The following is a 23,675-nucleotide window of genomic DNA, read 5'->3' as shown; positions in this document are numbered from 1 at the left end:
ATTGACATTTGTGTCACAACTCGTTCCGCTTTTCATTTTTCCGAATGTTACACTCTCAAAACAGTTGGGTTAAAAGTAACGCAATTTTGGCTCAAAAATGGACCCAACCACAACTTGGGGCAATTTGACCCAACTTTCATGGTTGTTTTGGCAGAAAACAACCCCAAAAATTGGTAGTTTTGTTCAAAACAATGCGAGAAAGTGGGTCGAATTGACCCAATTTGTGTTATTTTTAACCCAACTGTTTTTAGAGCGTACATTCCTGTCATCTTATGTCATCATTTGCAAAACGGAATCCGTCCAGCCAACATATGGACGCAAAAATATAAATCACTTTTGTTACAGGTTAAACCTTGGCTGAGGTCTGTTCTGTATTGAGCATGACATGCCACAGTTAGTTATCCTAACCCGAATTGGTCCGTTGAAATATGACATTGTCTTTCAATAACTATACAAATGAATTAAAGTCAAAACGACAGTATATCTCGTGTCGCGTAATGAACATATAAAAGGTGCTTCATCCCTTTATCTTCGTTTCTAATGTCCCAAATTGTGCGCCCTGAACATTTTAAGCTGCGGAGAAGGATCAGGGGTCGACGGAACCGCTTATCTAAGGCCGTTTCTGAATGAAGCGAAGAATCATGCAACTCTCAATGAAACCTGGTCATTGAAAGTCAAAACAAAAACAACAACAAAAAACGGGTGGATGAGTCATCCGCGGGGCTCTCCCAGGTTTTGTCTGAGTGCATCCCAGGGAGAATTCTTGACGTGTCTCGGGAGGAGGAGGAGGCGGCGGCGTGCGTGCTTTGTAAGGGGCATCTAAGGGGTCATGTCTCAACAGGTCAACGCGCTCGCTCAGCAACGCACGCCTCATCTGCGACGCAGGACAAGTACGAAAGGTCAACGTGTGGCCAGGTTTTGACACGCCAGTCTGCTCCGACGTGGTGCTTCCCTAGACCTAATTGCTCTTTGCTCTCTTCTCTCTTCTCCTTGTGGCTGTTGCGGATGATCTAATCTGTCAGCAGAGGTAAGCAAATCCTGGCAGGGGGCTACAGTGCGGAGAGAGCCGTCACCCTAAACATAATCCCCCTCCCCGATGACCCCCCCCCCCCACTCCTCCTCCAATATCAACACTCACTTCCTCCTGCATTCTACGAGATGGGACGCTCGCTCGGCCCGTGTGCACGTGGGTGGGCATGCGGTTTAGGGACGTGTCAGAAATGTGAGTATTAGTGACGTCAGCGCGGAGGAAATGAGGATATCAAGACGACGGCGCGGCCGTTCGGACTAAACGCGGCCAGTTGTCTGTGTTGAGGAACGGACGGCCGCCATCAGACACATCCTCAAAACATGCAAGCTTGTGAAATGTGGAATTTGTCGGCAGCCGCTCCGACGGGATGCTTTCCGCGGGAGCGACTCAAGGAGACGTGAACCTCTGGGATGGTGTGCATTTCAAAAACGAGGCTTGCCGCCAAACTATTTGCGAACCTTCTGGGCTGCTGCTCAGCTGGAAACAAACTATTTTGTAGCGTTTGAGGATATAAACGCATATGTGTGTGACATTTATTGCGTGCCACTTGGCAGTGTGACAAAATTGGGGAGAGAGAAAAAAAAAAAAGACGCGCCGTTAAACGGAGGGGGGAAGAGGAAAATGTAGGATAAAACAATCAATCAATATTGAAAGGTCAGATAATAGTTTGTGCAGGCATTTTAGAGCACAAGAAAAAGCAGAAGCATGTAGGCTAGACACGACTTGTGAGGGAGGCACCGATACTATGCTGACTTGCTCTGATACTACTACACCGATACCACTCTTGATGTACACTCTAAAAACAGTTAGAAATAACACAATTTTGGGTCCAAATTGGACCGATACACAAATTGGATCAATTTCACTCACTTTTTTGCATTGTTTTGTACAAAACAGGCCATTTTTTTTGTGGGTTGTTTTGTACAAAACTATCCATTTTTTGGGTAGTTTTCTGCATAAACAACAAAGAAAGTTGGGTCAAAATGACCCAGGTTGCGGATCGGTCCATTTTTGACCCCACATTTTGTTATTTTGAACCCAACTGTTTTTAGAGTGTACTTTGTATACCGTCCAGGTTAGAGCCATGTAAGCCGTTTCAAAATGATGGTATGATAAAAGAACCACTACACTTTTATTTCCTAACTTGTGGTATTTAACTACTTTTAGGTTTTGCTTATTTATTAATTTGTAGTTACCACACAGAGGTAGTAGCAGGGCATTTACGACTCTACATTCTTCTTCATCTCATATCTACGGTATGTACTCCTTTTACACAGTGCCCCCTAGTGGTCGGACTGAGACGACAGCATATAACTCAAATGTGTTCCAGCCGTGCTGCCTGTGTATTCCACCCTATTAAAAATAAGTCAACACCAATACACAAATCTACTCTACCGATGCATTCGTATCTTTTCTCATCCGCGCTGGAGCATCTGCTGTTTTTCAACAGACGTGGGCCGTCCTAGGCTGGGGGTCTGGAGGTGGAGGGGTACGGCGGGCCAGCGTGGGAGTGGCATGACTTGTAGAGCAACTTGTGAAAAAGAAAAAAAAAAAAAAACCCTGAGCCCTATATGTTCTGACACGGCTCCTTTTGTATGTGTGTCCCCCGCTCATAAATGCTTCCCAGGCCCCATCGCTGCTTGCCTCCTAATCCCTCCCAGAAAAGGAGAGACAGCTCAGCGGTGTGATGGAGCTGAGCAGCGGCATACCTGCACATCATCACTGCGATGCTGCGTAGCAACACTCCTCCTGCCCTTTCACAGCCTCACAAGTTTATCTTTGCAGACATAATGACTTTAAACAGCCATTAGCCTATGTTGTTTAGGTTCTGTCAGCTTCTCGCCAACAAAGTGCATGTGGGTATCAGGGCGATGTAAAGTTCAGTGTGCAGTGGCCTGCTTTTAACGCACAACATGTTGTCTCAACTCTTAGCTCTTGACAAATGGAGGAAGGGGTGTTGGGGGCTGCTTTAAGAGAAACAGGAATCAACAAGGACTAATGCAGAGGAGAGAGGAGGTGACCTTTGACCTCGGAGAAGCACTCTATTAGCTGCATTTCATTTCCCAAAGCAGATCCTACTCGGTCGCGGCTCGTAAAGGGGCTGGAGGTGATTCTTAAAAGTAACATTCTTCGACCAGCATTCGGTTATACATTTGTTCGAATGTATTTCTTATTTAGCCAATAAAAAAAAAAAAAAAAAAATCGCAAGATCAAATTCCGGGAAAGAAAAATCCCAAATGCTCGGACTGTGTCGTGTGAGGAGCTGGAATGTCAAAGCAAGTATCATGATGTGATCCAGATTACACATTTGGCTGCAATATGACGACGTATAATGGGAAAAAGTCCGGGCAGCACTGTGGAATAACGGCTAGCGTGTCGGCCTCACAGTCAAAAGGTTTTGGTTCGAATCTTGGCTCGAGCTCACCTGCATAAAGTTTGCATGGAGTCCCCGTGCTTGCGTAGAGTTGTTTGTCTATGTATGCCCTGCGGCTGATTGGCTACGATTCCAAGGTATAACCCACCCAAAGTCAGCTGGGCTAGGCTCCAGGTCGCAACCCTATACGCCATTGAAAATACAAACCATAGCAATAAAAGTTCACTTTGTGAGAAACTAATTAGAGCCTATCCGGGGGCGAAGCTATGGGTGGGCACAGGCCCACCCAGATTGACAGACTGCCCACCCAGTGAGATTCATGAAAAAAAAAAAAAAACTTTCAAATTATCTATTAAATTATTTTTGAATTTCTGTTTCATTTGTGTGTGTTTTTTAATTTTTATTTGATTGAATATTAAGAATGGCATAATTGTGGTTATCTAAGGAAGGTCTGAATTTCATATTATTCGGTTTGTCATTTTATTTGGATGTACGATGTGTCAGAGAAATATTCAGGCCCGCCCTGATTTTTCCAGGCCCCACCCATTAGCCACGTTCTGGCTCCGCCCCTGAGCCTATCAGATGTGATGCAGGCAAAAGGTGGTCAACAGCCAGGATAACACTGGTGAACACAATTTTTGTTGAGTTAGGTCTGACAGCTGTTCTTAACTAATTTTTGGGTGCAGAATCCAAAAGTGATCTCAGTTTTTCTCTATCACGACACGCTTTTGAGCTATTGGATCCTGACAAAATATAAAATAAATTTTTTGGAAGAAGACGTTTTGAAAATTAAAAACCAAAATGAAATAGAATTTATAACGGTATGCTCATGGTTACAAGGTTAAGAGAAAACCCAGCACTCATCCTCTTAATTCCTCTTAAAAAAAAAAAAAAAAAGACTGTAAATTTGGAATCAGCATGCCAATTTTTGTTTTAATCAGGATAACAATCTAACTCAACACATTTTTTCTAAATTGTTCCCCAGTGTAATTTACCGGGAAATCCAGTTTCTGTTTCGACTATATGTTGTTCTCGCAAGATTCACACCAGGGGCAGAAGCCCACCCTAGCTAAGAGAAAAGGCAGACAGTGCATCCATTAAAGTCAACTCACTGCGGGCCATTTTTCTACCTTAAAAAGTCTCCTCTTTCGTAAGATAATAGAGAAACATCCACAATTCCGACCATCTCTTAAAAAGTGAGTTGTGCGAACGTGCACATGCAGGTTGTCTGAATTACAAGATTTAAAAACCTGCTACTCCAGCTGCGCTATACAAGTGCTAAGTGCGGCCCAGGGGGAGGGCATAAAACATAAATCTTTTAGCACATATGCTGCCAGTTTTGTTGCTTTCCACGAGTTAGTATAAATGTCTCCTTAGTATGAATGACAAATAGATGTGAGGCATTGAAGACGGGAGGGGCATGACATGAATGAAATGAATGGTAGTGACAGGTCGAGGCCTCAGGAAGTGGCTCATTTGTCAAGGTCAGCGGTGCCAAGGTCAGCTGGCTATCCAAATCTCAGTGAACTCTGCTTGGCAACAGCTGAGATCAGGGCCACCGACAACATTCCCCCCCCCCCCATCCCCCAAAAACAAATTGAAAAAAAAAAAAAAAAAAGACCAGAAAGATGACATCCTGAGCCTTGTTTTCAAACAAGCAAATGAAAATGAAAAAGGGGGAATGCAAGTGGAAAAAAAAAACAAAACGAAAAAACAAGGAAGTCATCCTGGGTGGATTGGGGCTCTTTGACGTTTGCGCAGCACATTGCTGTCACCATGGCAACCGCAGTCTTAAGGGTAGCAACGGGAGCATGTGAGATGTGGATGGAGGCGGAGCGAGGATGAGGGAGACGAGGGGGGGGGGGGGAGGTGAGAGTGAGACAAGATCGGAGTGAGAAAGTGAGGAGAAAACGTGTGAGGATACAACAGGGGGGGGGGAGGGGGGGAGGGCGAAATGAGAAAGGATGGACAAGAAAAGGTTGACACAGCACAGAGAAAGTAGAGCTCGGCCGCTGTGTCGCTCCTGTTAGGAGTCTATTGTGCCAAGCCTGCTGGGAAACACTGCAGCAGCATCTCACAGGGGAGGGGTCGGAGGGGTAGGGGTGGGGTGGGGGGGGGGAGGGGCTACCGGTGTCAGCACTGAGCAGGCCTCGGAGAAAATGACAACGGAGTTCTTTAGCCACTTTGCCAAATTCTCCCGCTGATTTCCAGCCACTATCCCGCCTCACTGTGAGCAGCCCCCCCCCCCCCCCCCCCCCCCCCCACACACACACACACACACTCGCCGGATAAATTGTACCCGGTGTGCCTGATTGCTGATGCTGACTCATATCGCGATGGCTTTGATTGGGGCTGAGAGGAGCAAGAGAAGAGCATAGCAACTCATCAGCCAATCGGGCACGGGAGGGAATTTACGTGTTCCTCGACAAGCCCGCAACCGCCAGATGTGAACTCTTCCCGATCAACGTTCTCATCATCTGCGCTGTACATTAAAGCCGCACACAAATGCATTGTGAATGTGTGCCATGGAGGTCACATTGATATTCTATCTGCATTTTGCTCGGTATGCATGTTCAGGCACACAGGGAATGAGACATGCCCCAGCCTAAATACCACATTTATTGCTTCCCTCTTTTTATGACCAGCAGGTTGTCGGATCAGGATTTTTTGTGATACAAAAAAAGCAGCATGCGAGTGCAAACGTTTGCAGCAATTTTGCAGAGCAAGGCGATTTCCTCGTGGCCGACTCGGTGCGCAAATCATTGGCCGTTCATTGACAGCAATTCCAAATTATTAGGCACACCGGGAATCCAATACATGACATGCATGCAAGTCAACCATGATATTGTTGCTCTGGTGCAGGAGTCACCAACATGGTGCCCATTGTTCCTCCAAGGACCACAGGAGGAGCCCGCAAGCTTGTTCTAAAAATAGCTCATGGGTGATGAGACATTGTGATTTCCTTGCAATGTTGTAGAAGTGATCATTTAAAAATGTTAATGCTCTATTGATAGAAATAAAGTGTTGAATATTGGTTTTATGTGTCTCTAATTGTCATTTTGACGCTGATTTCCAAAATGTGTTTTTTTTCTAGTTATTTCCATTTTTTTGTTTTGAAGTTTGACCTCTAAAAGATTGCGCAATACGGATTTTTACGATGCGTTGTAATTTATAGCTGAGACGTTTCAGAAAAAAAATCCACCCGTTGCTGAAACTAACACTTAATTCATGAATATTACTAAATATATTACTATATTCTTGTTATTATATTATGATTACGGAAACCTGATGTGCTAGAGAAAAAACGAGGGCAGATTCGGATTGGGCACAAAAAAAAAAAAAAAAAAATCTACAAAAGTTGACTTGCATCTCTGATAAAAAAAAAATGTCGTAAAAATGTGTTGGTTTCACCTGCTATAGAGAACAATAGTTTGTCCCTGAGCTGGAGCTAAGTAAGGGTACCTGACATTAGCAAAAACTCGGCTAAAACAGCTTTCATTCTTAATATGAATTTAATACGGACATCATAGATGAAAATCGGTAGCATTGAGGACAAATTGTCACACTCATCGGCATTCGCGCTGTATGCCACAATCCTGATTGTGGCAGCTGTTTGCAGAAACACTTTTGGGAATTTTGCATACAGCTCTTGCACTGGCCGGCACTTCAATGGACTGAGCGGGGGTACCTAATGAAGTGACCGGTGAAAACATGCTCACTTTACTGTAATTGCACAAATATTAAGAGCAGAGCCATCTGGGCACGACTTTGACGACTTTTGGTGATCCTCTTAGAGAAAGAAAATCCGCTCAATCTACTTAAGGCTGCCGGATTGAATCCCTCTCCATTTTTCCCTCTGTGTTTTTCCACTTATGACATGTTTATTTTTTTTAGTACCCCGTCTCTCTCTCTCTCTCTCTCTCTCTCCCTCTCTCACTCTCTGCTTGTTTCCCTCTCTTCTGTCGAAGGGAGCGATAAAGAGGTTTGTGTGACTGCGAGCAGATTGACTTGAAGATAGAGGTTGGAAGCGGATCGCGTCCACCTCCTCATTCTGCTCTTTCTCTCCCGCGCTCACCCCGACTGAAGAGACAAACAGTCTCCCACATGCTCTCACAGTTTATCAAACACACACCCACATGGAACCAGGTCTTCACGCAAACACATATGCGCACTCTCATCACAGAGAACAACACACACTCAATCTAAGTGTCCCCGGGCCGACAAAGTATACACTGTCATACTCAAACGCAAACATACGCCCCTCAAACACGCACATCCACGCGGGCGTACAAACACACAGGTGCATCCACATGTAAATAGAAGGAGCACATGCGCCATTGATGTGTTGGACGTGGGCCTGTTTTCCACTCGGAGTGTGGCTCAAACGAAGCAAAAAAAAAAAAGACATTTTTAGGGACGCTGCATCTGTATCACAGCGTTACACCGGTGTTTTTCCCATTACACTCACAAACACGCCCACACACACACACACGTCTGTTGTAAAACCAAAGGAGGCAATTTGTGCAAAATGCCACCAGTGGTTTAGGAGGTTAACAGGATTGCAAAAAAAAAGCTTGGATCCAAATATTGTGGAACCTCTGAAAGAACAAAGCCCCTGGGGTCTTAGTATTCCAAATGAGACGAGCAAAAATAGACTGACAACATTGAGCAATGCATAGGCATATATTTTTTTTTACATTTTACTCTTAAAGGGGAAATCAACGCAAACATTTTTTTTCAAGAATATATCCTATGCAAGCCCACTAGTTGAAACAGAGCATTCTGATAAATATTGCGTTTGTGGAATAAGTGTTAATCCACTCGTTTTTAGCCATCCCCGGGGGCGGCCATTTTGTCTTCTGTCGACTGAAAATGACATCACAACTGCTCACGACGACCAATCACGGCTCAGATTCAGAAAACAGGTCAGCCGTGATTGGTCGCTGTGAGCAGTTGTGATGTCATTTTTAGTCGACACAAGACAAAATGGCCGCCTCAGAAATGTCTAAAAACGAGTGCATTTTGCTACTTAATTTATATTCCATAAACGCAATATTAATCAGAATGCCGTGTTTCAACTAGTGGGCCTGCTGGGAACATATTCTTGAAAAAAATACATGTTTGGGTTGACTTCCGCTTCAAGCTTACGCTTCAGTGATAAAAATGTACCTTGTACTCACAAGTGGTGAATTTGTTTTTACATTTGAACAAAAAAATCTCAAAATACTTAAAAGCGGTCTGTCCAGTTGATAGTTTTTCTGAAAGATTTCTCTTCTGAAATCTGAACAAAAGTTTGTTTTGACCAAATTTGGAAACTGGATGTTTCACTTTCCGCCAGACATTGACGATAGATTATACAGATTGTCCCCCAAAAAACTGACGTCATAAAAGCAATTACGTTGAAAAACTACTAATTGTAGCTCACTGAAATTGAATATTTTAGGTGTTGAACATCATAAGTTTATACTGGGACTGATTTCATAAGAGTAATATGTGCAGCGCCTGTGACACGGCACACGTCAAGTTAAACATGCCGTAGCATGCTTAAAGTTTTGAAATAAGTTTCGGGGGTATTAAAATAATTCAAGATAATTCATTTAGAAAATGAAAATGAATGATCATGATGAATGAAATGGAAAAACTTGAGTTATTTACTTGGCCTGATGATGTGAAATTATTTGGGACACCCTGTTTTATAAACTGTTTAAATTGTTAAACGGTGAAGTGAGTCAGTGAACTTCTCTGCTACCAAACAAATTAATAATGCATTTTAAACCCTTGATAGGCGTGCCCTTATTATATAATACACATCCTCTTTTTTTTTTTTTTTTTTTTCCTATGCACTGCGTATGACTTCAAAGCCAATATTGAAACTAATCAGTACGATTCTTAAATGGTGAATTTGAAACTGTTGTCATGCATAATTAGAATCAACTTTGTGCTGCAAAAACGTGCAGAAAAGACACAAAGGTTTTGTCGTCTTATCAGCGAGCAGCCCAACCCCCTCGAAAAACATACGTGTGTCCGCTTTTTGCTTTGCATTCTTCACATCGAATCAAATTCCTTTTGCGCCCTGCACTTGTCCTTTATCTCCAGAATGTGCTTTTAGAGCAGCACAAACATGTCACAGTGAGGACACCGAGAGGAGGTTCACACAGAGTGAAAGCAGCTTCTCGGTCAGAATCATTTGCATTTCTGTTTTTTGCCTGCTTGTGGCTGAGCGTGAGCTTATCAAGAGTCTCTCTTATCTGCTTGTTTGTTTTTCATCAGTGGAAGAAGGCTTTTCCTGGAAAACAGGCCGCTACGCATGTGTGTACGCTTAGATCATACTTTGACTCGAATGGACTGAGATTGATAAGTGGCCCCCCTGTTGACTGTGCCGCGGTGGCCTCGGGCTGCCATTTGGCTAGCTAGACGGAGGCTAACGGGAAGCCGGGACTGCAGATGGGTCATCAAGCTAGCACCCAAAGTTCCATGAAGCAGTAAAGTTATCTCGACATGGAACACTTTGGAAAAGTCGATTCTAGTCTGGCTCGTGTTTCCGTTGTAGGGTGCGTCGGAAAGACGGTGAGGCTTTTAACGGCGTCGGCTATGTAAATAAAGACATCACACTATTGCAAAATGATTCAACTGGCCACTGACGTCAACAAAGAACAGGAAGAAACGCAGTAAACAAAGACCACCAAATCCATTCCTGTGTCACACGGGCGTTAAGTACCTGTTGAATCACCATTTACTGGACAACTACTGTTGTTATGGTTCAGCAACTTTGGTGATTATGGTGAATCTTGTTCTTGGAAATTAAGGCTACGCCGTGCGAGAAATTTCAGAGAAACTGATGACGATCCTAGAAACGGCGTTTCAAAAATAAGGACATTTCTTGGCGACCCCAAACCTTTGAACGGTAGTGTATATAAAATCCACCGCGAGGTGAATTTGCCAATATTGAACCATGAATATATACTCAACCATGTTGTCACGGACAAAGATGAGGTTAGCAATCATCCTGACAGTTCTATGTGAGAGGCGTCGTTGAATTTTGAAGGGGGGCACGGGGAGAGACCAAGCATTGCGCTAGTTTTCAAGGTATGCTTTGTGTTGTTTGTAATGCTGGCTCGCTCACAGTGCCTTCCCTGGCGCATGGCCACTTTCGCAGTATGATAACCGCCTGCTCGCTCGTGAGCCTAATGTCATGGAGACAACAAGGGGAATGAAAAGAAACATGCCTAGACAATGCGAAGCAAAAGTACGCATCCCAACAGATGTGATGTGATGTGACGGGGTGGGGGTGGGGGCGGTGGGGTGAAGCGGAAATGGGGCTACGGAGCTTACACTTGAGGGACTTGCTGTAATGCTGATCTTACTGGCTTTTACAAGTACAACAGACCTCTGTGAGGAATGCTGCCTTTGCATTTAGGGTAGAACACCCACCCACCCCCCCCACCCCCCACACACACACACACAGTTCAGGGTATCAATATCAAGGGAGGTATATTCCTCTTTTTCCTTTTTTTTTCCGTCTGCATTCGCTGCAAGCGAGGCGACGGCGAGCTCGCTTGTGGCCGAGCCAGCTGGGCCACATCTCGGTTCAGCCGTGCACCCGCGCGCACGCGCCCATTGGCTCGCGCGCACACGCCCGTAGTGAAGCTTGCTCTTCGCCGCTGACTATCTTTCAACAACAAGCTGAGCAGGGAGCAGACGGAAAGAGGTCCTATTTGTGCAGGAAGATAAATACACTCCTGCAGCCAGTGCTGTCCCCTCCTGATTAGAGCAACACAATAACGAGCACCGGTGGAAGGGCACAAGACGCGGGCTGAAAGGACAGAGCGACGGCACACTTGCAAAACACGATCAAATGCACGCGTCGAGTCGTAGTGAGCTGAGCTACGAATGCTACGTAGACAAAAAATATTGGGAAGAAAGATCTCTCTTTTTTTTTTTTTTTTTTTTTTAAATTCTGCGTCTTATGCACCTGTGCTGTTTTACTGCACAGAGCCGAATGTGTAAGTTGTGACGCCTGAATCATTCGGCATTTTTTTAAGACGGGGATGTCACACTTTGCGCCCGACGTAACTCACAGCAGGTGTCCTTTTAGTCAAGCAAAAAGACTAATGACAAATGAGCGTGTCAAGTTGTTTACGGATATTTGTCCATGAGTCAGCGGGATCGCTTCTTCACATACCACAATGTTGGGCAACTCTCCATTAGAGTAGTGAGCGCATGTGTCATCTCAACCCCTCTGGAGAAGTCTCAAAGAATCAGGACAGCCCACTCGCCCCCCCCCCCCCCCCTCCCAAAACTCACGAGAGGAGGTAAACATGGCTGCCTCTTGGTGAGACTCCAAGCGCAGCTAACAAGCCATTCCATTCGGTTTAAAGTCTTTTCATGTTAAGACACACATCAATCCACACCTACAGCATACCTGAGGAAACAAACCTCTCGGAATATGTACTGTGTGCGTGCGCGTGTACGTGCGATGAACATGGCCGGACACGTCCCTTAAACACACCGGGAGGCGCCCATAGCAGGAGTGCCGGCAGCCCCTCTTTTCAACACTTCGTCACGCTGCACACAAACACAGTTGCCCTTCCCATGCTCCTTTTGTTCCCGAGCGTTGTGCTGAAGTTCCTATCGTGCACACTATCGCCTTTCGACGCACTTTTACAACTGACACTTGCGTTTCATTTTTGTGTAACAAAACTCTGCTTGTGTCTGATATTTTTGCCAGGGCGACAAGGAACGACGGCTCGCTTCCTCGAGCGTCTAAAAACGTGCATATGCTTGCCAAACACTGACTGATGGCGCATTTGCAGAACTAATAGCGTAATGAAAGAAAATCACACCCAATCAGGAGCAAGCATCTACACAGATCTGGAAAGGAGATGAAGTGCTCAAATAACTTGCATTCCTTTCAAAGTTATTTTGATACAGGGCACTACCTTGTTGTGATACAGTTTGTTATCATTTTGCAGGGCGTTGCAAAGAGGCGCGACCACCGCAAAGCGCATTATCATAGAGTACCAGTCGAGGCCAACATGGCCACCACTTGAGCAAAAACAAAAAAAGAGTTTGATTTAGGTCAGTCTACCATCAAACCGAAACCGGCACCGGATGAAACTAGATGACGCAAGTAGCCTGGAGCAACACGTACACAAGGTTACCTAATGCACAATTGGTTGCTGCACCTAAACAATGGCAAGTGTTGCTGATGGGACACACGTACACCACGACAGGCGATACGTGTGGGTGCGACACAACCCTTCATTTGTCCAAAATGCAAGTGAATGTATAAAAAAAAAGAAAGGTTCATGAAATAATGTTTTCATAATGTTTTTTTTTGCATTGCATAAATGGAAATACTAGCATAGCACCTATGGCAAGACTGTATTTACTTGTTTTATACACTTTCGAACAGGGATCGGAAATCCCCACATTGCCCTGTTTTCTTGGAATATGTATTTTTAATCAGCGTTTTTTGCAGAGTTCTTTGGGTGTGGAAAACACCGCCCCCCCCCCAAAAAAAAAAGTCTTTAAGTAAAATACTACAGCATGGTAATTTACACCCATTTTTGTTTTTTGTTTTTTGGGGTGGCTGCAATGGATAAATGGCATTTAAAGCAATCAATCAATTATGGTAATATTTTCTCACAATAATGATCAACAATGATTTAAAGCGGAAGTCATCCGAAACAATTTTTTTTCAAGAATATGTTCTCAGAAGGCCCACTAGTTGAAACACGGTATTTTGATTAATTTTGCGTTTGTGGAATATAAATTATAAGGTTTTAGCCATCTCCGGGGGCGGCCATTTTGTCTTCTGTCGACTGAAAATGACATCACAACTGCTCACAACGACCAATCACAGCTCAGCTTCAGAAAACAGGTCAGCCGTGATTGGTCGTTGTGAGCAGTTGTGATGTCATTTTCAGTCGACAGAATACAAAATGGCCGCCCCCGGATATGTCTAAAAACGAGTGGATTAAAATTTATTCCACAAACGCAATATTTATCAGAATGCCCCGTTTCAACTCTGGCCTCGTAGAACATGTTCTTGAAAAAAAATGTTTGCGTTGACTTTCACTTTAACATAGTAGGAAACAGATAAATGGGAATATGCAATTCTTAATGACTACAAATCACAAGTGTTTACATTTTCACTTCTACAACATTCCCAGGAAATTCCAATGTCCCATTACTAGTGAGCTACTTTTCGCGCAGGCCCAGAAGCTACTCATGTGGTCCTTGGTGGCGACCTAGTGCTCGCGGGATACGAATCTCCAGTAAGGTGTCGGCGTCTGTTTGCTTTCATCATCCTATCACCGGCTGCTAGACTGTATCGCTAGCTGCAGGTACATTATTTTTAGGCACCGGTTTGAATTCGGAGGACAATCTCAATGGCTTCTGTGGTAAATTAATGCCAGTGTGGTAGCGTGCAGTGAAAGGTTATCTCCAGAGGCGTCCTTCACACTCACACTACTACCTGCTATTGGACCATTGACCACGCTAAAAGGAGAAGCATCGTACCAAGCAAACATTTGTAACGCACGTCCCGCGCACTCCAACACAACAACAACAACAACACAAAAGTGTATGCGACATCTGGCTCATTATTGACTATTTGTCACAGAGATTTTGGCAGCTATCAAGTTGAAACTGATTCATTGCCATCTTTCCTCCTCCTGGCTAATGGAGGATTTCTGACACAGACAAGACATAAATTCAAAATCAGATGATGTAAGTTTGCTGCTATTTGCCACACGAACATTGTACAGTATAGTGTTGGTGAGTGAGAGTGCTCCGGGGAAAACCTTTTTTTTTTTTACGGACTTCACTGAGAGGTTTCACATCCGCAACTGAGTCATTTCAAAATATTATCGACAAGGTCGTTTTAAATTGTAAATCAAACTAACTGAATGGCTGACTGTTTATAGAAGCCTTTTGACACCCTGCGGTTGAAGAGGCCTGTTGTTGTCTGTAAACAAAGTTCACAGACGGTTAAGGAATGTACTTTTCCTGGTGTTACTAAAACGATTGACGTAATGGTGAGCGTAAAATGTTTGCCCGGCGTCTTAACCCGCCCTCCCGGGACTGAGCAATAGCCTAATTTTAAACCGTACCAAAACAATGTTGACAGACACACCTGACAACGAAGTTGGTGCTATGGACATGCTGTTTATAAGAAATCAAATGTGCCATTTGGAATGCCAGAATCTTAACCCAGCATCTTAATAAGATTTTTGAGCATTAAAAAATGGTGCATACTGCATTTTTTTTTTTTTTTTTTTTTTACAGTGATGCCATGTTTCAATCCAGATGCCAAAAGACAGTGTATAGGGGTTCATAATTGAAGCTGTCGATAGATGTAAACGGACGCAACTACACTTAAAGGTGAAGAAATTATTGGCAGATTTCAAGGTTTTGTCACTAGTCTTGTTGGCAGGACACATAATTTAAAGGAAGTGAGTCTGTTCACATTGAGAGCTGGAGAATTTCGTCTTTCATTCAAAAATCAAACTAAAAATATTTAGTAGGGAACAGATGATTTGCCCAAAAAAATCATATGGGGAAATAGAAATTAAAAAGCCTTGTTTTTACTTCACTATTAACTCATACTTACCATATTGACTTATTGCTGTGTCCACTATTGGTTGTTTTAGGCTAAATATTTCAAATAAGCAGTATAAAAAGAGTTGCAGTTATTAGTTATTGGGGGAAAAAAACAGATTAGCTATATCTATTTATTTGAATATATTGCGGTGCCTTGAGACACAGGTATAATTCATTCCAAACAACAAGAAAAAACGTGTTTTTAAAAAGAAAACTATTAAACTATTAATAGAATGTGAAGAATTAAACAAGTTGTACATCATGATTAATTCATCGTGGCTCTTTTTGGTACCGTATTAGAGCCAAACGAGAAAAAAAAAGTGTGACTCAACTACTGTAAGGGAAGTCATCTGCAGTATTATTAGTTTTCATTTTGCAGAGGATAAAGAATATATGCCTGTGATTATTGTTATATTGTCCGTGCATCATTTGTGTTCAAATATCCGTGCCTTAAAACATTATAAGACTGCCACGTCGATGCTAAACGTTAGCTCGCCGATAATGTTTTGCATTGTTTGTTAGTATTAAACCAAACCGTTTTTCTCAAGGCAAAGCTATGTGGTTGTTTTAAATAAATTCTAAACACATGTAACGTTTTCATACAATTTTCCATCAGGAGAAGAGAAGGTCAGATTTTTATGGTGCATACATTTTTTTTTTTTCAAGCTGTCAAGATTCAGTCATTTTTTTCAAATGAAATTTCAACTATATTTAATCTTTCCATCATCCCAACCATCTTTTATTTGAACCATCATTTGTGTTCTTCTTCTTTAAAAGGGTTAATTTTATCAAACCACCTCTTGAGCTGTGTACAGAGCGGGGGAAAAAAAAATGCTTTCAATATTTAATTACATGCACTAGCTGCAGTCTGTGAAGAAAGAGTATTGCAGCCCAAGATAGCTGCAAATTACTGAATGATTCAAAAGGCGGGGTAAACATAACTGCCTCCACAAAGCAGGAGGACACAATTTGTAAAGATACAAAATACACACACACACACACACACACACACACGTGGAGCAGAGTAGAAGGCCATTCCGTGCACACGGTTAACATTGAGGATGCAGTGGATCTGTTCGTGGCACATTTTGTGTGCGGAGCAAAGGTCGCCGTTTTTGTAGCGTATTTGCGCATGCATATTTGCATATTTAACAGCGCTCGAGTTCGAAACGAGGCCACAAACGTGGATCCGCTTCGATTCTAACAAACATGACGAAGGTTGACCTTGCTATAAAAATGACACCGTCCTCTTGCCTATTTGAGGTTTGGAAATGGCAGCTGCTATTATAGCAGCAGGTAAAATTAGTTTGTATTCTGGCGAAATGCAGACGCGAGGTGAGCCATTGACATTTATATCCAAACTCTCAAACTTAACGACTCGGATCTCTTTGGCGACGGCCCAAAAGTGTCCGGGGTTGCTCGTCCCTGAGGGACACCATTACCGTTAGTTGAGTCACAGGAGCATATCTGTTTATAGCCGACTGCAACACTAACAGCAAGGGCCCCCGAAAATGGAAATATGACTTTCTCTGATGAGCAAAGAAGCGTCCAAATGGCAGCGAATTTCACGGTTGTTATCCCGCGCATATCTCCTGGACTGAGCAACGACTGTGGCCTCGTCAGTGTGGCTCAGCGAGTCAAACGACTGCTGACGTTCCCAACAGGCCCATCCTTTGCAACTTTTTAGTGCGCCCTGATCCTGATCATATACTGCCTCATGGTGGTGAAGGCAACATTCTTCAGTGGGTTCAAGAGTCCACCTCATCGCCAGAGAAGCAGAAAAAAGGTTGGAAACTAGAGTGGCCGAGGCCTAAATATTTGCACTTTTTCCTCATAAAAATGATTTTATCTTAATTGTGAACGCAACCATTTTTTTTTTTTCTACTTGATATTTGGTCATGTTTACTTTTGATTATTACAAGGCTTTAATTAAATTATATTGCCGTAATAAATTTGTAGTAGTAAAATAAAGTGGGTGTGACTTTGTTATGGCGTGCCGTTATGAGTTAAAGAGTTATGCAGACCTTTGATATTCCAACATAAAAGACGTAGTGGCGTAGTGTAGGGTTTCACTTCAATTTAGAAATTCAAAAATAAGTGCAGTAATAAATATTGCAGTCACTGGTAGCAATCCTGCGCAGCCTGAGACCTATTAACCTAGCTAGATAATTCCCAATGATGACCTATTTATTTCCAATAAGGTCAAGCACATAGGAAAACATATGTATAGATTTTTTAAATGTCCACTATCAGAGAGGTATTCGTTTCAATCGTGTTTTATTATTGTGGTTGTCGTTACTACACAGCATGATACTGAGATCCTAAAATGTGAACTACTACCGAAATTACTCCCATGAAATAAAAATGCACGACACAAAACGGTTTTACTGTTCCGAAAGCAGCTTTCATCCTTTCTATTAATTCAATATCGAGATTAGGAGCAGATTATAAATCAGGGCGTTATGCACTACTTGTAACACTAATCTGCCTTCACACTATCACAATCCTTCTTTTCAGTCCAATGGATGGTTCCGAAGCCGAGCGCAGTGTTGCTTCATCGGTAGCAGGACATGCAGAAAGGATTTTAGGGAGGAATACGTGTTACTCTCTAAACAACATTTACAATAACAATAAGTACATGTACATTCTACTGTAAACGCAAGATAATTGTCGCGCAGACCTGCTCGTCGTGACTACTTAACAAATGCCTTCACTTCTTTCTAAACCTCACTGAAGTGTTTTATAGTTACGTGTCACACTCCCTACGATTAATTTAATATTGGATTGCAGCTTTGAAAGCGCTTGGCATTTCAAACGTGTTCTCATAGTTCTTATCCGGGCTGAACCTGGGGTAAGCCCATTATTTCCCACAAGCGCAGACATTATGTCTGTATTATAGCATGGAAATGTATAATCATCCAAAGTATTGCTTTGCCGCGTGTGAAATCAAAGGGCATGTTAACAGACATTCAAGCTGGTGGGAAAAAAAAGAAAAAAAAAAAAATATCCACAGAAGACTTGTTAAATCACCCATGTAGAAATAAAGTGCAAGTACTTAAGGTCCATGCATGGTGCGGTGACTAAGATCCATTTTAGGGAGTGATAACTTCGGTTTTGTGTGATGTCCAAAGCTTTTATAACGTGCCTAATTGCGATGTGCTAAATCAAAGCTAAAGGCTCTTCTCGCATTAGGCGTCTGTTTTGCAAAAATCCCTCCTTAAACGATATGTGTCAGGAGTTGAGAAAAGTTTCGGGTCTGGCGTCTCAAAAGATATATTTTGAAATCTAAACTGCAACTTTTCACATTTATTTTAAAAAAAAAACAAACAAAAAAAAAAAAACCTAGTGCCCTTTCCCAGCCTTCTCTGCCACAACTTCATAAATCCCTGTAAACATCTTGATGTCATCAACGTCTTCAACACGGCCCCCATTGATTAAGTCTACCCCTTGGGGGGAAATCACATGGTGCCAGGTGGGATGAGTAGCAGGGTTGCATGGCGATTTTCCTCTACGCCAGGAACTGTCAGATGCTCAAACGATGATCGCCTGGTCCACACTGAATAGTTTGTAGTTTGGGTTTGAAATATATCTTTCGTGACACCACTCCTGGAACTTTTCTGACACACCTCGTGGGGTGGTTTGCCGGCCACGGAATTTTTGTGAAAAAAAAAATGACCAAAGGACAACAGTGCTCAGTCTTGATTGACATTTTCAGTTATCAGAGAAACAATGACATTTTGCCCCCCCCAAAATATGCTACTAATTAAAAACCTAAAAAAAAAAAAAAAAAAAAACAGTCCCAAACGAAAGTGTGTTATTCAAAACCTGCAAAAATGAGGGAGTTGACGAAAAACATGGACCCACGTGACCTTTGACCTCAGCCAGTTCAAACAGAAACATAGCCACCCCCCACCCATTCATTACAATATATGATTTCTTGTTTAATTCCTCTACATACATTCAGAAGCTGAGCACTTGAGCATCTGAAGCATGTCGATTGCTTTTTCAAACTTGCATTCTCAACACACATTTCCTTTTTGACACCTATCATTGGTGAATTTGCCGAAAAAAAAAAAAAAGTTTGTCTTAGACACTTAAGATGCTCTCTATATAATAACGGCGGCATCCCTCTTTTCAAATGGCGGCGAAAGTGAAACGGGGACGGGAAAATGAGGGGGCAGCGACTCGTAATGGCCCAGTTTTCTTTCTTCCCCTATTCATCAAGTTATCTTGCAACAGCAGAGAAGCAAAGATCACGACGACAGAGATTCTACATGAATGAACATAAACGACGGGCGCAAAGCTATAGTATCAACCTAAATGGAGAGAGATCTGCGCTCCCGGCTGGTCACTCCCATTAGCCTCAATCTCTAGCCCGGACAAGAGGCACTGCAGCACTGGCAGTCATAAACATTTCAATCATCCTTATCTCAGCAAACATCCTGCGCTGGGCCACAATCTCCGAGGTGAAATCCACTAAATGAGCACCTTTGTCACCATCACCCACTGGTGGCGAAATTGCCCTTCAGTGTAATATTTAGAGGATAATGGGCAATCTGTAGATGCGTGTTGATTCATACTCCTGCCAGATAACCTTGCGGGCTGGTAGGAGAGCTCGCAAGGCGACGACACAGCCTCACCGGCACTCCTCTCCGGAGTCCGGCTTTTCGAAGGGAGGCTCTCCATTCGGACAACGGCGCTCGGCTCGGCGGCTGCGACGGCGGACGGATTTGCGACGACGGGGGGCGGGGGGGGGGGAGCGTAGCAACGCTTTTCAACTCATCTAGGACTCTGCGTAGCCTTCGTGAGCAACCGGATGAATCATAATGATTTGTGCGTTTGTTAATTATCAATATGATGCTGGTGGAGCGGATGCTAAGTGCTATTTTTTTTATTATTTTTATTTTTTTGGGTAGAGAAATGTGAGTCAGCGCTCCCACCTGTCTGCGCGCACGCATTCAGCGCAAAAAAAAATAAGCTATACAGTATGTCTCCCCCACGGGGTCTAGAGGTGGAAAATGGGGGTTGGAAGTAACTGCATGTGTGTCATTAGGCAGACTTCTAATTGAGCAAAGCCTCGAGGGAATACGCTAGACTAAATAATATTTCACGGTGTTTTGACAAAGTTGTCATACATATCATTTTACACTATAGCCGCGGTATTGTTTTATATCAGACACAATTGATGAGATCCAATAAAACAGCTGTATCCAAATGTTGCTTTTACAAAGATTAGCGCCTTTGGCTGACTTTGGCAGAGCGCTAGTCATTTGACAATATGTTTATTATAGTTTGCAGTGGTGTGCCCTCACGGCGGTTTACAGTACCTCTTCAAGTAGCTAAATAAGGTGACCAAAACATTAGAAATAAAAGGCCTGTAAACCCCTGTCAGAAAAAAAAGACATTTATTTTTGTGATGTAAACAAGATAAAACTCAAGACTCGACTGTCGAAAAAAAAAAAAAAAGTGAATGTTCTTAAGGGAAAGTAAAAATAAACAAGTGAAATGATGTTGCATACGTTTTTGTTTTTTTTTTTAATCAAAAACCTGATATTCGAACAGGGGTGTGTAAACTTTTTATATCCACTGTAACTCTCCTCGTGTTGCAGTGCAGTTCTACACCATTTTAAACTACAAGCACAATAACAAGCATGCTGTACTCGGCCTTGCTTGTTTTTGTTTCCTAATGCATATAATACATTTAATTCATTGTACTCTGCAAGTAGCCGGTGAGTGGATAAGGCCACAATAACATATTTTTTGTTTTTGAATGAATTTGTTGCACGGGCTTTGTTTTCGGCAGCCCTCGGGAGCCAGACATCAACAAGGGCATCATATTGAGAAACGTACAGTACGTACAGTCCCATGATTAACACACTGGGGAAGCATGTGTAACCCTGCACGAGTGGGAATATATATATATATATATATATATATATATATATATATATAAGCGTCAAGGCTGAGCACTAAGTGGAGTCTGGACTCAATGTTTGGGTTTAGGTCATGTGTAAGGCCAAGAAATGACAATGTTTTGCTAATAATCCCCCCTCGAAAATGGGAAAAGAGACGTGACGATCACACATATGATGGCTCCGAATTTTGAAAGGGAGGAGGTAGGTTGGGAATAGAAACCGTCGGGGGATAGACTGTTTGTCTAGCTTTTGGGAATGGCTTTGTCATGAAATGTCCTGACGGGGGAGAAGAGAAAGTTCAGCACGGTGGAGTGAAGAGGTGACTTACACAAGAGATAAGCTCCTCGATGATACAATGTCTGGGCTCTGTCGCGGTCTGCTTCATACCAGTTTTTACATAAGAACATTTTTGCAAGGGCCTAGGGCTGGACATGGATTCTCTTACTGTATTTCCTAACCCTTAACCTGCCCCCAGTGGCCAAAATAGTCTCAAATAAACATTGTATTGCCTGGTGTGTCACCCATTCATATAAATTAATGCTGCACCTTAAATAGGCGTCTCCTTGAAATGTATTGTATTCCCGCTATGGGGCTATAATGACCTTTACAATGAAATGAGTTTAATTTGTTCGGTGGGCATGTTCGTAACTCAAAACACTCACATCTCAAATCATCTTTTGAAATGAAATGAAAGGAAATGCCATTAATACGTTTCAGACTCCCATTTAAAAAAAAAAAAAAAAAAAAAAATGCAAGGAGCCCGTCTGAACTCCTCAGTAAGTCATATATTAGTCGATCTTTGCGGGGGATAAAGAATATATGCCTGTGAGTAATGTTATATGATCTCTCTACACTGTCTGTGTTCAAATGTCTATTGCTTAAAGTGTGATCTAAACACAACACGGATGCTATTCATTAGCCTATCTTTGGAATTTTGCGTATTTTTGATTAGCATTAGGCTAAATGGCTGCTCGTATTTCAAGGCACCAATGTGTAATTATGAAAATGCCTTTGTACGAATAAAGGCCTCTCCCGATTAATTAGCTGTCTCTCTCTGAGCCGGTTAACAAAAAAAGAAAAAAAAAATATATGCGGAAATCCGGTAATGAGGTGAGTTTTTGAACATGTTACTGGCAATATTAATTGTTTGGAAAAAAATATGCTGTTGGGAGATTTTAGGCGATAATAAGGCCCATTTAGTGTTACCTCTCTAATTGGGACATGAGTTAAAAAGGCAGGGCAATGGAGTGAGTGTGGCAAAAGGGAGAAAAGGGGAGCATTTATGTCTCGTGGGTCCAAACTAAGAGGATTTAAGAATTTAAGAAGGCAGCAGGACAGGGCACATTATGTTCTTAAGCACCAAGTAAAAATGACTATGCAAGATGATGTCAGGATGTGACTTTTTTTTTTTTTAATGACGTGCACTTTTAAATTGCCCGGTATCATGAAGGAATACAAGAAAATCTGCTTCCCATTCTCCCATTCTCATGCAGTGTTACGGGCCTTTGCAGATGTCACAGTGACAACTACTAGGAGCTGTTTGAAACCCAGTTACAGGACCTGTCGCTATAATTTGAGTAGCCGGGACTTGTTTTAGCCTGCCGAGGAGCATGGAGTACGCCGCGTGTATAATTTGAGACATCACCGCGAGGTTGCCACACACTCGCTGGCAGGACACCTGCTGAATTCGGATACAAAACAAATTGTAAAGCCCCCCCCCAAAAAGTGTACACCTACGCTACACGCACGCTTGCATGGAAATGAATCTATGTGCTTCCTCCTGCAATCAACAGCAGTGTGTTGTGTTTAATCAATAGGCCGCTTAACCTAGCAAAATCACTCAGCTTTGATTTTCTCTTGTACGACAAGGCAAGCGGCACTGAAACGATACACGCGCAAATTACATCAGCCACCTCATGGGAAAAAAATCCACCAAATTTAACCTGCTTTGACCCTTTATTTTGAAAATAGTAGGTACAAGAAAGAAAGAAGACCAAAAATAAACTACAACATCCATCCATCCATTTTCAATAATGCTTATTCTGTTCCGTGTTGCTGAAAGCTGGACAGGGCACATACAGACGGACAATACTCGTAAAACGACTTGGTTAAAAGAGTTTGAAGAGGAAAATTGGGTTGAGTAAAAAACTCAGCATTGGGTCCAAAAGAGAACGAGCCAATGTGCATTATTCATACCGAGCACATTTGATTGAGGATTTAAACCCAGCACATTGCGTCAAGACTTTGATCCAATGGGGTGAAAATTACCCAGAATGATTAGTTGAAGCAAGAAATGGGTTACCGGGTTATAAAATAATAGTGTCGTTTCTTTTTTACCAACATGAAACAACTTTCCCCAACAACTCTGTCCAAAATGGCCACCAGTTTCAGCTAAGCAACTATAACTGCACTACGACATCGTCAGTGTCTATACCAGGGGCGTTACCGGGGGAGGGGGGTCAGTGCCCACCCAAAGAAAACTGGTTGTAGTTCTGATGCCAGAACCCAAAACCAAAAAAAAAAAAAAAACATTGTCTCCTGCATGTCCATACTTTTCAGTTATGGTTGTGTTCTAAGTTTTAACCTTTGTTTGTGTTGTTACATCCGCTTTCATCTTTAAAAAAAAAAAAAAAATTGTCACCTGCATATGTTCATACTGTTCAGTTACGAATGTCTTCTAAGTCAAATCAAATCAACTTTTATTTGCTTAGCCCAAATACAACAACAAGTTATCTCAATTAAGGAGAAA

At 42.6% G+C, this 23,675-nt stretch overlaps 1 protein-coding gene across 7 annotated transcripts in view; it reads right to left on the bottom strand.

Moving 5' to 3' along the window:
* The window catches only part of nrg2a (neuregulin 2a), an 88,747-nt gene that overhangs the window by 58,077 nt on the left and 6,995 nt on the right, over positions 1-23,675 (bottom strand). The window lies entirely within an intron of this gene.

The sequence above is a fragment of the Filicampus tigris genome, chromosome 17 (assembly GCF_054856515.1).
Source record: "Filicampus tigris isolate MCC_2025a chromosome 17, RoL_Ftig_1.0, whole genome shotgun sequence".
NCBI lineage: Eukaryota > Metazoa > Chordata > Actinopteri > Syngnathiformes > Syngnathidae > Filicampus > Filicampus tigris.
This window is presented reverse-complemented; position numbering and strand designations above follow the sequence as displayed.